Source organism: Larus michahellis, unplaced genomic scaffold (assembly GCF_964199755.1).
Source record: "Larus michahellis unplaced genomic scaffold, bLarMic1.1 SCAFFOLD_39, whole genome shotgun sequence".
Classification (NCBI taxonomy): domain Eukaryota; kingdom Metazoa; phylum Chordata; class Aves; order Charadriiformes; family Laridae; genus Larus; species Larus michahellis.
The window spans coordinates 613,205-620,592 of NW_027436461.1; positions in this window are offsets into that span (position 1 = coordinate 613,205).

Sequence of the window (7,388 nt, forward strand, 5' to 3'; positions counted from 1 at the left end):
GTTGCCGGTGTCGCCCAGGCTGACGGCCGCCGCAAAGCCCGCAGCCCCATGGGCTGTGGGGCCACGCGAGCGGCTGCCAAAGAGCTTTCCAACGAGGCACGGCATTCCCTCCCGGCTCTTCGGGCGTGGGAGCTGTCGCCAGAGCCGCGGCCCTACCAGAAAATGCTTCTCTGCCTGGCGCAGCGGCCCCACGTGGGCGCCGGTGGCGCCCATGCTGACGGCCGCCGCAAAGCCCGCAGCCCCACGGGCTGTGGGGCCACGCGATCGGCTGCCAAAGAGCTTTCCAATGAGGCACGGGTTTCCTTCCTGGCTCTTCGGGCGTGGGAGCTGTCGCCAGAGCCGCGGCCCTAACGGAAAATGCTTCGCAGGCTGGCGCGGCGGCGCAGCGTGGGCGCCGGTGGCGCTGAGGCTGACGGCCGCCGCAAAGCCCGCAGCCCCACAGGCTTTAGGGCCATGCGAGTGGCTGCCAAAGCGCTTTCCAACGAGGCACGGCTTTCCCTCCTGGCTCTTCGGGCTTGGGAGCTGTCGCCAGAGCCGTGGCCCTACCGGAAAATGCTTCGCAGGCTGGCGCGGCGGCCCGATTTGGGCGCCGGTGGCGCCCAGGCTGACAGCCGCCGGAAAACCCGCAGCCCCACGGGCTATGGGGCCACGTGAGTGGCTGCCAAAGAGCTTTCCAATGAGGCACGGCTTTCCCTCCTGGCTCTTCGGGCGTGGGAGCTGTCGCCAGAGCTGCGGCCCTACCGGAAAATGCTTCGCAGGCTGGCGCGGCGGGCCGACGTGGACGCCGGTGGCGCCGAGGCTGACGGCCGCCGCAAAGCCCGCAGCTCCACGGGCTGTGGGGCCACGCGAGCGGCTGCCAAAGAGCTTTCCAACGAGGCACGGCTTTCCCTCCTGGCTCTTTGGGCGTGGGAGCTGTCGCCAGAGCCGCGGCCCTACTGGAAAATGCTTCGCAGGCTGGCCCGGCAGCCTGACGTGGGCGCCGGTGTCGCCCAGGCTGACGGCCGCCTGAAAGCCCGCAGCCCCACGGGCTGTGGGGCCACGAGAGTGGCTGCCAAAGAGCTTTCCAATGAGGCACGGCTTTCCCTCCTGGCTCTTCGGGCGTGGGAGCTGTCGCCAGAGCGGCGGCCCTACCGGAAAATGCTTCTCTGCCTGGCGCAGCGACACCACGTGGGCGCCGGTGTCGCCGAGGCTGACGGCCGCCGCAAAGCCCGCAGCCCCACGGGCTGTGGGGCCACGCGAGCGGCTGCCAAAGAGCTTTCCAACAAGGCACGGCTTTCCCTCCTGGATCTTCGGGCGTGGGAGCTGTCGCCAGAGCCGCGGCCCTACTTGAAAATGCTTTGCAGGCTGGCGCGGCGGCGCAACGTGGGCGCCGGTGGCGCTGAGGCTGACAACTGCCGCAGAGCCCGCAGCTCCATGGGCTGTGCGGCCACACGAGCGGCTGCCAAAGAGCTTTCCAACGAGGCACGGCTTTCCCTCCTGGCTCTTCGGGCATGGGAGCTGTCGCCAGAGCCGCGGCCCTACCGGAAAATGCTTCGCAGGCTGGCGCAGCGGCGCAAAGTGGGCGCCGGTGACGACGAGGCTGGCGGCCGCCGCAAAGCCCGCAGCCCCATGGGCTGTGGGGCCACGCGAGCGGCTGCCAAAGAGCTTTCCAACGAGGCACGGCTTTCCCTCCTGGCTCTTTGGGCGTGGGAGCTGTCGCCAGAGCCGCGGCCCTACTGGAAAATGCTTCGCAGGCTGGCCCGGCAGCCTGACGTGGGCGCCGGTGTCGCCCAGGCTGACGGCCGCCACAAAGCCCGCAGCTCCACGGGCTGTGGGGCCACGCGAGCGGCTGCCAAAGAGCTTTCCAACGAGGCACGGCTTTCCCTCCTGGCTCTTTGGGCGTGGGAGCTGTCGCCAGAGCCGCGGCCCTACTGGAAAATGCTTCGCAGGCTGGCCCGGCAGCCTGACGTGGGCGCCGGTGTCGCCCAGGCTGACGGCCGCCACAAAGCCCGCAGCCCCACGGGCTGTGGGGCCACGAGAGTGGCTGCCAAAGAGCTTTCCAATGAGGCACGGCTTTCCCTCCTGGCTCTTCGGGCGTGGGAGCTGTCGCCAGAGCGGCGGCCCTACCGGAAAATGCTTCTCTGCCTGGCGCAGCGACACCACGTGGGCGCCGGTGTCGCCGAGGCTGACGGCCGCCGCAAAGCCCGCAGCCCCACGGGCTGTGGGGCCACGCGAGCGGCTGCCAAAGAGCTTTCCAACAAGGCACGGCTTTCCCTCCTGGATCTTCGGGCGTGGGAGCTGTCGCCAGAGCCGCGGCCCTACTGGAAAATGCTTTGCAGGCTGGCGCGGCGGCGCAACGTGGGCGCCGGTGGCGCTGAGGCTGACAACTGCCGCAGAGCCCGCAGCTCCATGGGCTGTGCGGCCACACGAGCGGCTGCCAAAGAGCTTTCCAACGAGGCACGGCTTTCCCTCCTGGCTCTTCGGGCATGGGAGCTGTCGCCAGAGCCGCGGCCCTACCGGAAAATGCTTCGCAGGCTGGCGCGGCGTCCCGACGATGGCGCCGGTGGCGCCCAGGCTGACGGCCGCCGGAAAGCCCGCAGCCCCACGGGCTGTGGGGCCACGCGAGCGGCTGCCAAAGAGCTTTCCAACGAGGCACGGCTTTCCCTCCTGGCTCTTCGGGCGTGGGAGCTGTCGCCAGAGCCGCGGCCCTACCGGAAAATGCTTCGCAGGCTGGCGCAGCGGCGCAAAGTGGGCGCCGGTGACGACGAGGCTGGCGGCCGCCGCAAAGCCCGCAGCCCCATGGGCTGTGGGGCCACGCGAGCGTCTGCCAAAGAGCTTTCCAACGAGGCACGGCTTTCCCTCCTGGCTTTTCGGGCGTGGGAGCTGTCGCCAGAGCCGCGGCCCTACCGGAAAATGCTTCGCAGGCTGGCGCGGCGGCTCAACGTGGGCGCCGGTGGCGCCGAGGCTGACGGCCGCCGCAAAGCCCGCAGCCCCATGGGCTGTGGGGCCACGCGAGCGGCTGCCAAAGAGCTTTCCAACGAGGCACGGCTTTCCCTCCTGGCTCTTCGGGCGTGGGAGCTGTCGCCAGAGACACGGCCCTACCGGAAAATGCTTTGCAGGCTGGCGCGGCGGCCCCACCTGGGCGCCGGTGTCGCCCATGCTGACGGCCGCCGAAAGCCCGCAGCCCCACGGGCTGTGGGGCCACGCGAGCGGCTGCCAAAGAGCTTTCCAACGAGGCACGGCTTTCCCTCCTGGCTCTTCGGCCGTAGGAGCTGTCGCCAGAGCCGCGGCCCTACCAGAAAATGCTTCTCTGCCTGGCGCAGCGGCCCCACGTGGGCGCCGGTGGCGCCGAGGCTGACGGCTGCCGCAAAGCCCGCAGCCCCACGGGCTGTGGGGCCACGCGAGCGGCTGCCAAAGAGCTTTCCAACGAGGCACGGCTTTCCCTCCTGGCTCTTCGGGCGTGGGAGCTGTCGCCAGAGCCGCGGCCCTACCGGAAAATGCTTCGCAGGCTGGCGCGGCGGCGCCAAGTGGGCGCCGGTGGCGCCGAGGCTGACGGACGCCGAAAGCCCGCAGCCCCACGGGCTGTGGGGCCACGCGAGCGGCTGCCAAAGAGCTTTCCAACGAGGCACGGCTTTCCCTCCTGGCTCTTCGGCCGTAGGAGCTGTCGCCAGAGCCGCGGCCCTACCGGAAAATGCTTCTCTGCCTGGCGCAGCGGCCCCACGTGGGCGCCGGTGTCGCCGAGGCTGACGGCTGCCACAAAGCCTGCAGCCCCATGGGCTGTGGGGCCACGCGAGCGGCTGCCAAAGAGCTTTCCAACGAGGCACGGCTTTCCCTCCTGGCTCTTCGGGCGTGGGAGCTGTCGCCAGAGCCGCGGCCCTACCGGAAAATGCTTCGCAGGCTGGCGCGGCGGCGCCACGTGGGCGCCGGTGGCGCCGAGGCTGACGGCCACCGCATAGCCCTCAGCCCCACGGGCTTTGGGGCCACGCGAGTGGCTGCCAAAGAGCTTTCCAAGGAGGCACGGCTTTCCCTCCTGGCTCTTCGGGCGTGGGAGCTGTCGCCAGAGCCGCGGCCCTACCGCAAAATGCTTTGCAGGCTGGCGCGGCGGCCCCAAGTGGGCGCCGGTGTCACCCATGCTGACGGCCGCCGGAAAGCCCGCAGCCCCACGGGCTGTGGGGCCACGCGAGCGGCTGCCAAAGAGCTTTCCAACGAGGCACGGCTTTCCCTCCTGGCTCTCGGGTGTGGGAGCTGTCGCCAGAGCCGCGGCCCTACCGGAAAATGCTTTGCAGGCTGGCGCAGCGGCGCAAAATGGGCGCCGGTGACACCGAGGCTGACGGCCGCCGCAAAGCCCGCAGCCCCATGGGCTGTGGGGCCACGCGAGCGGCTGCCAAAGAGCTTTCCAACGAGGCACGGCTTTCCCTCCTGGCTCTTCGGGCGTGGGAGCTGTCGCCAGAGACGCGGCCCTACCGGAAAATGCTTCGCAGGCTAGCGCGGCGGCCCCACCTGGGCGCCGGTGTCGCCCAGGCTGACGGCCGCCGGAAAGCCCGCAGCCCCACGGGCTGTGGGGCAAAGCGAGCGGCTGCCAAAGAGCTTTCCAACGAGGCACGGCTTTCCCTCCTGGCTCTTCGGGCGTGGGAGCTGTCGCCAGAGCCGCGGCCCTACCGGAAAATGCTTCGCAGGCTGGCGCAGCGGCGCAATGTGTGCACCGGTGGCGCCGAGGCTGACGGCCGCCGCAAAGCCCGCAGCCCCATGGGCTGTGGGGCCACGCGAGCGGCTGCCAAAGAGCTTTCCAACAAGGCACGGCTTTCCCTCCTGGCTCTTCGGCCGTGGGAGCTGTCGCCAGAGCCGCGGCCCTACCAGAAAATGCTTTGCAGGCTGGCGCGGCGGCGCCACGTGGGCGCCGGTTTCGCCGAGGCTGATGGCCGCCGCAAAGCCCGCAGCCCCATGGGTTGTGGGGCCACGCGAGCGGCTGCCAAAGAGCTTTCCAACGAGGCACGGCTTTCCCTCCTGGCTCTTCGGGCATGGGAGCTGTCGCCAGAGCAGCAGCCCTACCGGAAAATGCATTGCAGGCTGGCGCGGCGGCCCGACGTGGGCGCCGGTGGCCCCCAGGCTGACGGCCGCCGCAAAGCCCGCAGCCCCACGGGCTGTGGGTCCACACGAGCGGCTGCCAAAGAGCTTTCCAACGAGGCACGGCTTTCCCTCCTGGCTCTTCGGGCGTGGGAGCTGTCGCCAGAGACGCGGCCCTACCAGAAAATGCTTCGCAGGCTGGCGCGGCGGTGCCAAGTGGGTGTCGGTGGCGCCGAGGCTGACGGCCGCCGGAAAGCCCGCAGCCCCACGGGCTGTGGGGCCACACGAGCGGCTGCCAAAGAGCTTTCCAACGAGGCACGGCTTTCCCTCCTGGCTCTTTGGGCGTGGGAGCTGTCGCCAGAGCCGCGGCCCTATCGGAAAATGCTTTGCAGGCTGGCGCGGCGGCGCCACGTGGGCGCCAGTGTCGCCCAGGCTGACGGCCGCCGCAAAGCCCGCAGCCCCACGGGCTGTGGGGCCACGTGAGCGGCGGCCAAAGAGCTTTCCAACGAGGCACGGCTTTCCCTCCTGGCTCTTAGGCGTGGGAGCTGTCGCCAGAACCGCCGCCCTACCGGAAAATGCTTCACAGGCTGGCGCGGCGGCGCCACGTGGGCGCCGGTGGCGCCGAGGCTGATGGGCGCCGCAAAGCCCGCAGCCCCACGGGCTGTGGGGCCACGCGAGCGGCTGCCAAAGAGCTTTCCAACGAGGCACGGCTTTCCCTCCTGGCTCTTCGGCCGTGGGAGCTGTCGCCAGAGCCGCGGCCCTACCGGAAAATGCTTCGCAGGCTAGCGCGGCGGCCCCACCTGGGCGCCGGTGTCGCCCAGGCTGACGGCCGCCGGAAAGCCCGCAGCCCCACGGGATGTGGGGCAAAGCGAGCAGCTGCCAAAGAGCTTTCCAACGAGGCACGGCTTTCCCTCCTGGCTCTTCGGCCGTGGGAGCTGTCGCCAGATCCGCGGCCCTATCGGAAAATGCTTCGCAGGCTGGCGCGGCGGCGCCAAGTGGGCGCCGGTGGCGCCGAGGCTGACGGCCGCCGCAAAGCCCGCAGCCCCACGGGCTGTGGGGCCACGCGAGCGGCTGCCAAAGAGCTTTCCAACGAGGCACGGGTTTCCCTCCTGGCTCTTCGGGCGTGGGAGCTGTCGCCAGAGCCGCGGCCCTACCGGAAAATGCTTCGCAGGCTGGCGCGGCGGCCCCACGTGGGCGCCGGTGGCACCGAGGCTGACGGCTGCCGGAAAGCCCGCATCCCCACGGGCTGTGGGGCCACGCGCGTGGCTGACAAAGAGCTTTCCAACGAGGCACGGCTTTCCCTCCTGGCTCTTCGGGCGTGGGAGCTGTCGCCAGAGACGCGGCCCTACCGGAAAATGCTTCGCAGGCTGGCGCGGCGGCCCGACGTGGGCGCCGGTGGCGCCGAGGCTGACGGCCGCCGCAAAGCCCGCAGCCCCATGGGCTGTGGGGCCACGCGAGCGGCTGCCAAAGAGCTTTCCAACGAGGCACGGCTTTCCCTCCTGGCTCTTCGGGTGTGGGAGCTGTCGCCAGAGCCGCGGCCCTACCGGAAAATGCTTCGCAGGCTGGCGCGGCGGCGCCACGTGGGCGCCGGTGGCGCTGAGGCTGACGGCCGCCGCAAAGCCCGCAGCCCCATGGGCTTTAGGGCAATGCGAGTGGCTGCCAAAGCGCTTTCCAACGAGGCACGGCTTTCCCTCCTGGCTCTTCGGGCTTGGGAGCTGTCGCCAGAGCCGTGGCCCTACCGGAAAATGCTTCGCAGGCTGGCGCGGCGGCCCGACGTGGGCGCCGGTGGCGCCCAGGCTGACGGCCGCCGCAAAGCCCGCAGCCCCACGGGCTGTGGGGCCACGCGAGCGGCTGCCAAAGAGCTTTCCAACGAGGCACGGCTTTCCCTCCTGGCTCTTCGGCCGTGGGAGCTGTCGCCAGAGCCGCGGCCCTACCGGAAAATGCTTTGCAGGCTGGCGCAGCGGCGCAAAATGGGCGCCGGTGACACCGAGGCTGACGGCCGCCGCAAAGCCCGCAGCCCCATGGGCTGTGGGGCCACGCGAGCGGCTGCCAAAGAGCTTTCCAACGAGGCACGGCTTTCCCTCCTGGCTCTTCGGGCGTGGGAGCTGTCGCCAGAGACGCGGCCCTACCGGAAAATGCTTCGCAGGCTAGCGCGGCGGCCCCACCTGGGCGCCGGTGTCGCCCAGGCTGACGGCCGCCGGAAAGCCCGCAGCCCCACGGGCTGTGGGGCAAAGCGAGCGGCTGCCAAAGAGCTTTCCAACGAGGCACGGCTTTCCCTCCTGGCTCTTCGGGCGTGGGAGCTGTCGCCAGAGCCGCGGCCCTACCAGAAAATGCTTTGCAGGCTG